At 56.5% G+C, this 9,198-nt stretch overlaps 1 long non-coding RNA gene across 1 annotated transcript; it reads left to right on the forward strand.

Moving 5' to 3' along the window:
* Positions 1-6,041: 6,041 nt before the first annotated feature.
* LOC124098315 (uncharacterized) lies at positions 6,042-9,198 on the forward strand. Its single transcript, XR_006853540.2, has 2 exons — positions 6,042-8,182; positions 8,764-9,198. It is a non-coding gene; the product is annotated as an uncharacterized LOC124098315 (long non-coding RNA).

Genomic DNA, 9,198 nt, shown 5'->3' on the forward strand with positions numbered 1-9,198 from the left:
GGGTCATCCCACCAAGGCTAAGAAAATAATGCAGCCGAGGATTGGAGGAGGGACCTGGGGGTGTGCTAGGGCCCTGCTTCCTTCTCTGCTCTTCTCCTGCCCACCATGCCAGGAGTGCCCCTGGTGCTGTCTTAGGCTTCACATAGGCATCCACCCCAGTGGTCTAATGGCCACCAGAGGCTAAGGATATTGTGTGCCCTTAGGGTTGAGGACACATTTTCCTCCATAAGATGAAGTAGACGCTGAAGGACTCAGGGGGTGGGTAGTTTGCTTTCCCCTTCCAGAGCCCGCCACCCAGCTCTGTAGCCCAAGAGGGTTGTCCCCACGGGCCACCTTGCCCTCTGACTCCTGGACAGCTCTGGCATGCAGAGAGAGCCAGGTGAGAGTGAGGGGGTATTTCCTCCCCAGGCAGCTGACAGCACAGCTCCTGTATGGGGCCCCTCTCCTGGGGTCTCCTGTCTCAGGTCACTCTTTCCTCTGGTCACCCCTAGAGGAACAGAATTGGTAACAGCAGCACATCTCTCCTGACCTGCCTGGACCCTGCCCACACACAGAGCAGGCCACTCACACGGTCTTTTCAGTTTCCCTGCACCGGGTGAGCCATGCAGGGCCCCTGGCTGATATGGTCACAAGTGAAGTGCTATTTATTGCAACGTTATTTCTCACTTAAAAACGAAAGCTGACAGCCTGGCACGGTGGCACACGCCTGTGATCCCAGTGACTCGGGAAGCTAAGGCAGGAGGATCCCAAGTGCCAGGCCAGCCTCAGCTACTTATTGAGGCCCTGTCTCAAATAAAAAATAAAAAGGGCTGAGGTATGGCTCCCTGGTCGAGCCCCTGGGTTCAGCCCCCAGCCGGGGAGGATATAGAATCGCTTGTTCCAACCAGGAGGAGCATGGAGCAGGCACTCCACAGCCTGTTGGTGTGAGGATGCAGGAGCATCCAGTCCTAGGGACAGACCACAGAGGAGGGATAAGCAGAATTTTGGGGAGAGGTGACTGAGGAAAGTGGATAGGGTAGCTAGTGATGTGATGTGGGCTTACCTACAGACCCCAGCAGAGCTATGCAGGCCTCTCTTCCTCTCCTCTCTTGGATCAAAGGAGATCCAAGCAAGAAGGAGGCAGTCCTGCGAGGCTTCTGGGCAGAGGAACCCCCAGGCACAGCAAGCACAAGGTGGCCAGGGTGCATGGGCGGGCGGAGAGGTGAGCCTGGCCAGACCCCACAGGCACAGATTCATCTAGGTGGATGGTGGCAGGCGGGATGAGAGTGTCTGAGCAGACCCTACCTCCCTGCCATTGCCTGCCCGGTCCTGCCACTGCTGGGACCCTGGCAGTGGCTCTTGAGGTTTCCTGCCGTCAGACTCCTTAGGTCTCGGTTCTTCCTGAAGGTGTTTGTTCTCCTCATTCTCAACATCTGAGCTGACCACATCAAGGACTTTGAAAGTCAGGGGCACAGGCTGCTACCCTGCCAGGATCAGACTCAAAGGAAGTGCCCGTGTAATGTTTGTGCAAAGGAAAGGCAGGGAGCCGGCAACAAGGGAGGCAGGAGGAGATAGAGGGCTAAGGGTTGGAGACCTCTCCTACTCCTCAGGATCAGAACCAAAGGAGCTGTTATCACAGAAGCCAAGTAGCAAGGGCCAAATGTGTGATCTTGGAAAGCCAGAAAGACAACCTGGGAGGTCCACCAGCCCCCTGGTCAGGGGAGCCAGGCTGGTGACAACCTCAGAGCAGAGCCAGACAGCAGCCTGTGCGTGGGCTTCAAGGTCTGGGTGTGCCAGGCCTGTGGGAATCAGCTGCACCCCCAGACAGGGTCATCTCAGCAGGGGCTGTTTGCAAAGAGCAGAGTGACGGAGGAGGTGGGGACCACAGGGATGGTATAGGAAAGAGCCGGCAGCTTAGCTGTCCCCTACATGCTCCAGGTCTTCTGATGGCCCTCGAGGCCCTCTCCACCCTCTCTAGCTGCTGCATCTGGGAGAGCACATGGACACTTGCAGACAAGGGGGACCCTGCTGAATATCTGGGAGGGAGGGAGGAGACAAAGTTGGGCTTCTCCCCAGGCTCTCGCCCTGATACATGGCCCCTGGCAGGGTCCTGACTAAAGGTCACTCTCCTCTCCAGACAGCCAAGTGCAGGTAACTGTCCCTTCTGAGTTCTCGTCTCGGCTCTCTCTTCTTCCTTCCAGAGGAGAGGGGTGTCTTTCTGTCTGACCCCCAGCCCAGGGAAGGCAGCGCCACCCAACCTGCACCTCCCCTTTGAGCACGCTGCCTCTTGTTTCGTTGCCCCATGAGCCCTGCCTTCTAGTCCCTCGAGCTTGTCCTCTGGGCAACGCCCATTGCGTCCGGGAGCACCAGACCCAGCAGTGCCGTCAGCGGCTTACTTGGGGCACCTGTGAGCTGGGCGGGAGGGCCTGGGAGGGAGACGCCGACTCTGAGACCTCCAGAGAGGGGAAGGGGGCCACTGTGTGAGGCTTCAGGAAAGTCACAGGGGCTAAGGTTCACACAAACTGTCCTAGAGTTGTAGTCCCAGAGAGCAGCTGATGACAACAAGGATGAATGGGCAGAGCCTGAGGCACTGATCAAGGCCTGTCAAACACTGGCCCTGTGTGGCTCCCTCCGCCAGCTGCCTGACCCATCTCCTAGCTGCTAGAGGTGACTTCCCACAGGCTAGCGCTGACCACCTCCCTCCCTTGCTCAGAAGCCTTCCATGGCTTCCCACTGCCTTAGGGATGAAGGGGAGTCCTAGGCCGGCATTCAGGGTCCTTTGGGGCCCTTGAAAGATTCCCCTCCCTGAGCACACAGTTCAGAAAGGAGTGAGGTGGGTGTGGAGGCTGGGCCAGGAAGTCAGGAGGATTCCCAGCAATAGCCACAGATATTTTAAATGCTCTATTATCAGCACTTTGTAGACTGGACTCCAACCCAGACGAGAACCTGAAGAGGTGGGGGCCGGAACTGACCTCACTTCACAGAGGAGCAAACTGGGGCTTGGGGGGTTGAGTAACTGCTGATAAATGGCAGGGCCTGGTTCTGAGCCTAGCAAGCTTGGCCTGCACACTCCTCGGCCTTTCCCCAAGCAGCCCATGTCTCCTTCCAGATGTAGCCCGTGTCCATGTCTCTGGGAGGAAAGATGAGCACTGTAAGGAGCACTCCTCCCTGTGCACGACTTCCTCACAGCCCCTCTCTATCCACACACAGCTTCTGTTCCCCAGTGCAATGTACAGGCAAGAAGACGGAGCCTCGGCATGGCCAAGAGACCCACCCAAGGCACACAGCAGGTTGAGGGAGGAGCTGGAACTTCCTCTTAGCTGGGTGGCTAGCAGAGCCTGGGCATTGCTCTTGACACAGATGACGGCAGAGGCTTGTAAGGCTGGCCCATCCTGCTTGGGGTGTGGACAGATGAGGCCTGGGAGGGGTAGGATATTGCCTCTGGCCACCCCTTGCTCCTGTGGTTCTTACCGTGTGGTCTCCAGATGGGACCGGCAGCAGCACTTATGAACTTGTTATAAATATACCCGGACCCACTCGTCCAGAGCTGCAAAGGCAGGGCAGGGGCTCCTGCCACAGGCTCAGGACTGAGAATCTTTGGGCTGATTTGCTCTGGTGCAGCCTTCCTTCAGGGTCTCTGCTCTTGACCTCCTGGTCATTCACTTTTCTCCTACTGCTCACCTATGTTTGTCAGCTTTCCATTACTGTGACAAAATACCTGCTATAATCAATTTATAAGATGGAAAGGTTTATTTTGGTTCATGGTTTCAGAGTTTTCAATCCATGGTTGCTTGGCCTGTTGCTTTGCCCTGTGGTGGTATGGTACCTCATGCCAGGGCGCATGACAAAGAGAGCAACAGGAAGGGGCTAGGACTCTAATATCCCCTTCAAGGGCACAGAATTTTAAATGTGATGATGACCTAACTTCCTTCCACTAGGCCCCACCTAAAGGTTCCATCACAGACTGGAGACCAAGTCTTCAACATATAGGCAAGATCCAAACTATAGGAGCCACCCATCCCTGCCAGCATTGAGTAAGAATGAAGGGAGGGAGATTCAGGGACCTTCAGAGTGACATCTAGTTGAGACCCTGCTTGAGCCTGGGTAAAGGATTACATACCCTTTATCAGATTTTTTTATTTACTTATTTTATTTTGGGGATGGGCTTTGTGTATGCGAGGTAAGTGCTCTATCACTGAGCTACGTCCCCAGCCCATTTGGTTTACTTTGGGACAGGGCCTCACTAAGTTGCTTAGGCTGACCTGAGGTTTACAGTCCTCCTGCCTGCATCTCCTGTGTTGCTGTGATGGTAGGCATGCCCCACCGCACCCTACGTTACTAGTGATTCCTCATCTGCTAAAGAGTATGCTAACAGCCCTGCCTCACAGGGCCTTAGGATGGAGTAGACAAAGCACAGGGTGAGTGCAGTGGGTACCCCAGAACCCAGCTCTTGAGGATCATTAGTGCTGGTTATGCTGGCTCTGGCCCTGCCCTCCACACCCATGCTCAGAGGACCACCCCTCAAATCGGCCTTCAAAGCCCTGAGCCAGGCCTGGCACTTTTGAACCCTCCAGAGTCCTGGAGCCTGAGTTGACACCAGGCCTGTTGATACAGGGCCTGTTGCTGAACACACCCCCCGACGCCTCCTAAGGATAGGCAGATGCAGAGCTGGGGGACCTGCTCTAGAGCTGCTGCTGCTGCCTGTTGGTTTGCCCTGGGTGGTATGGTACCTCATGTTGGTGCCTTTGTTGAACAGTCACTAGAAGGAAATGCTCTACCAGGCTGAACCACTGCACGGGTGGCAGGGGGGCCAGTGAGGGTGGAGAGTCGGGCTGCTGGATGGATGTGTTGGAGCACCAGGAGGGCCATGCCTCGGGCATCCAACCTGCTCTTCCTGGCTGCTCCTGTTGCAGAAGCTGGGCAGGACCAAAGGTGGCAGGCACACCCTTGGGAGTGCCACTATGGGCCCTTCAAACTAGCCTTGAATCCTGCCCTGCTCCTACCTGTAGGTGGGGCTAAAGTGGGGACAGCTGGAATTCATGAAGGGCACCTGGAATTCATGAAGGTGAAGACGCTGGGGGAGGGGGAGCATGAATCCAGGGGCCTAACACCTGGCAGGGGCTCTGGTAGGTAAGGGAGGGAGGATGCCAGAGTTCCCTTGTGGCCAGCTGGTCTTGGATGGCAGAAAGCCAGCAGGCAGGAAGGGCCAGGGTAAACTAGAGTCCAACCTCAGTTCTGCCCTTTTCTAGCTGTGCGCCCTGGGAGTCTCTGAGTCTGAATGTCTGCTCTGCACCAGGGAACTGGAGGTTAACAGCCTCTGTCCCTAGTGCTGAGGTGAGGAGTAGAGGTCCTGGCTCTCCACTGGAGTGTGGCCAGACAGTTTCAAAGAGGTGCTGAGAAAGATGTGCCTCTACCACGGCTCAGTATTCTGGCCGCAGAGGTGGCAGGCAACCTGTGGGAGACCAACCTTGCACGTGACTGAGTCACACTCCCAACTGGGTGCTGAGGCATAAGGCAGCATTCTGCTAGACTTTCCCCACCCTTCTTGGGTCCAAGGGTTGGTGTCTCCTGCATGGGTGTGTCTTGCTACAGCCCCATGGGTGGAGCTACACTCACCTGTTCCTTTGGAATATAACCCCTTGCCCTGTTTAGGATAGAATCTTCCGTGGAAGTGCCTTGTGTGTGTCCCCTTCTCTTACTGTGCCCTTGGGTGTGGCCTACCTAGATGTTTTAGTCAACCTGCTGACAGTGGACATCATGAAGATAGACTCAGCCCCCTGAAACCTGACCTCTTGCCTCATTTGAATAGTTTCTCCTCAATAAAAGGGGTCAGTGTCTGGGGTGCTTTACCCGAGAATGACCACCAGAGGACGACAAGAGCCAACCTTCCTGGCCCAGAACCAGACATGCTGATGCTATCCTCTCCACCAAGCTTTGGAAGGTTGTTTGTGTGTGTTGGGGGGTGCTGGGGAAGCGGCAGTCTCACTCTCTTTCTGCAGACCCTTAAGGTCAGAGGAGCCGTCACAGCGACCCCAAAGAAAAAGGTATTGTGTCTCTTGTGTGGTTATTTCGTGCAGCCCAGTTAGCCCAGTTTCCCTGGTGTCACAACAGAGACCCGGCAGAAACTCAGTGATTTAAGTCTGGTGCAGGTCCCCACTCCAAATCAGAGTGACAACTCTCACTCAGCTCTGACACTGCACAGCTGCCTTAGCCCCTGGGTTTGATTCTTTCTCTGTAAAATGGGATAATGTGTCATTCTCACAGAGGTCATGTTAAAGGAAATGATCCAGTTGTAGGCAAAGCGCCTGCATGGTGCCTGTCCTACAGGAAGTGCTGTGAGCCAGCTAGGCTCCCACATCCCCATGCTACGCAAACAAACAGGGCACTAGCTTTAAACTGTTTGTTACCCACGGTGGCATAGACATTGCTGCTCATTTACCAATTATCCTGGAGAAGCATCTGTCCCCACTTTTGTGAACAGGAGCTGCTGCTTAGTGGGTGGGACTAGAGTATGTGTGAGGCTGGCCAGCTACCACTGCCAGTGAGTCCTCAGAAGGCTCTGACCCGGACCCCTCACCGTCCACACAGACACCATGAGCCAGGCCGTCTTTATTCGTAGCCTGATGGGTTGGGGTGGGGACGTTGAGAAACACAAAGACAAGCACTGTCCCCTGTGACAGGCAAGGCGAGGGTGGGCGGGATGATGACCTCGTCCAGGGTGACCTCAGCGGGCGTAGCAGTGGACAACTCCCTTCCGTTTTGCCGGCCAACCTGGTCACCTCTGCAGTGGCCAGCTCCAACTTGGCCTTTGGGCTCTTGCCGCGCTGTCCTCACCACCTGGCTACCAGTCCAAAGTCACTTGTCCCTCAAGCCGGAAATGGAGCTCACCCAAACCCCAGCCAGCCGAACGCAATCCTGGGCGGTTCTGTCCCCTGGATGGATGGCGCCTGGGAACCAGATCTCCCTTCCCCGCCCCGCCGGGTCAAGCCCTCCGCTCAAGCGTCCTGGGGCTCGACTTCCCCATCCGTGCACTGGCGGGCAGGGCGTCGGTGCCGCGGCTCCGTCCGGCTGTGCTTCGGCTTCTCGGGCCAGCACCCACTGAGCCTCAGTTTCCCTGCAGTACCAGGGGTAGGGACTGGAGGCGGCGTGCAGGCTGGGACAAGAATGTCAACCCGGCCCCTTTCCCCGGCTCTTCCGGCTTCCCGCTCGCTCTGGTGTTGGGGCGAGACCGAGGGCCAGAGACCTACAGGCCAGGCCACCCAGGCCCGCGCGCCCGCGCAGGGTCGCCTCCCCCCCGGAATCGGAGCGCTCGCGCGGCGCGAGCCGCCCAGGCCGAAAGGGGGCGCTGGAGACCCGCCGCGCAGGCCCGGAGCTCGGCCGCCGGCCCGCGGCTCCCCACTCGACCCGCCGGCTTGGGCGCAATCCTGCGGCAGTTGGAGACCAGGTTCCTCCTCCTGCCCCCGCTCCACCCTCACAGGGAGGGCAGATGGCCCCTCCCCGGTGTGGCTCAGGCTGCATCTGTCCCCTCGACTTGGCCCGGGGCTCAGCGCAGGCTTCAGGGGAGGCTGAAGTGGGGGCGGGCGATGCCGGTGGCTCTCAGGGTCCCACAGGTCCTGGGAATGGCCCAGGGCACTGTGCCGCGCACGCCTGCACTCCCTGCTGTCTGGATTTTTATTAAGGTATCTTTAAAACCCTGAAACCTTGTTATTTACATCCACAAATTCTGTGCGGCCAGCGAATATTTAGGAGCCTGGGATTTAGTGTTGGAGCAAGACAGCTGAAAATCCCTGCCCGGACCTTTCTTTCTAGTGTGGGGAGACAGTAGGAGGGGTCCAGGTTTCCTTCAGTGGAACCTCACTGAGATCAGCCGGTGCCCAGGCTTTCCACCCTTCTCCTTCTCCCCTGTGGTTGTTTTCTTAGGACCAGCTGCCCACCAGCCCATCAAAGGCTGAGGGGTCAGTCCTGGCTCTGCCTCAAAGATCAGCACCTGAGGACAAAATGCAGGAAGATGATGCCCCTGGCACCGCACTCTTCCAGTATAGAAGGTTGCAAAGATATGCAAACGTGTTGTCACTGCCTTGTACCATCCCCGGGAAGTCTGGGGTGCTTTACCCGAGAATGACCACCAGAGGACGACAAGAGCCAACCTTCCTGGCCCAGAACCAGACATGCTGATGCTATCCTCTCCACCAAGCTTTGGAAGGTTGTTTGTGTGTGTTGGGGGGTGCTGGGGAAGCGGCAGTCTCAGCACCTCCAGAGGACACCAGAGATGATTGGTTCTTAACCTTCCCCTGCTTCACTGGAAGGAAAAGGGAGGCCCAGAGAGGGGCAGGGACTCCCTAGACACACAGCAAAGTGGAGGTGCAACAGGACACAGAGCTCCTGCCTTCAGCTCTGCTTGTTTCTTGTGAAGTCCCCGGTGGAGGCAGGAGGGAGAGGGGAGACCCAGAATCTGAGGCTAGAGCAAAGACAGCCCCTAATGGCCTTGAAAGCTCAGCTCTAGGCTTCAGGCCTGTCCTTGTAGGTGTCCCTACCCCCCCTAGTCATCACAGCATATACTTAAGGGCCTTTCTGGAGAGCTCTAATAGGAGCAATCTCTAGGAGCTGTGAGGCCCTCTGGCAGCTAACACCTGGGATGACAACTAACACCCTAGGTGACAGTTAACACCCAAATTAAAAATTGGGAGAACAATTCCTGCTCAAGTGGCAAGGAGGTGGGTGCCTTTGGGGGTGAGGTGGTGGGAGGGAGAGTGTGTCTGCATAAAGAATTTTCTGGTCATCTAGGTGTGGAGGTGGTGCAGTTGCAGCCACAGTGACCACGGTGCCAGGAGTCTGACACATTCGCTTTGCTGCAATGGCCCTAAGGCAAGCCCCTCTTCTTCTGGTTCCTGTTCTCCAGAGTGCAGCAGCACATCTACACTGTAGACAATGAATGGGGGGTTCTTCTAAGACCTTAGCTAACTGGGGCATTTGCCTGCCTAAATGTATTCCAGACCTCCCTGCTGTCCCACACGGGGGACTGATTCCTCCGCCAGGTGCTCTCGACTTTGGGTCTTGCCTCATCAGGTCTCCAAGCTGTAGTCACAGTACCTGATCAGGCCTCTCCTGCCCCTTCCCCATCTTCCTCCCTGGAAACTTATTCAAAAGAACTTCATTCACCCCATGTCTGGGAGAGAGAGGCACTGGAATTTCAGCACAATATACATTTTACACTGGCAA

Source organism: Marmota monax, unplaced genomic scaffold, assembly GCF_021218885.2.
Source record: "Marmota monax isolate L192 unplaced genomic scaffold, Marmota_monax_Labrador192_F-V1.1 WCK01_AAM20220418_F8-fsc00190, whole genome shotgun sequence".
In the NCBI taxonomy this organism is placed as follows: Eukaryota; Metazoa; Chordata; class Mammalia; order Rodentia; family Sciuridae; genus Marmota; species Marmota monax.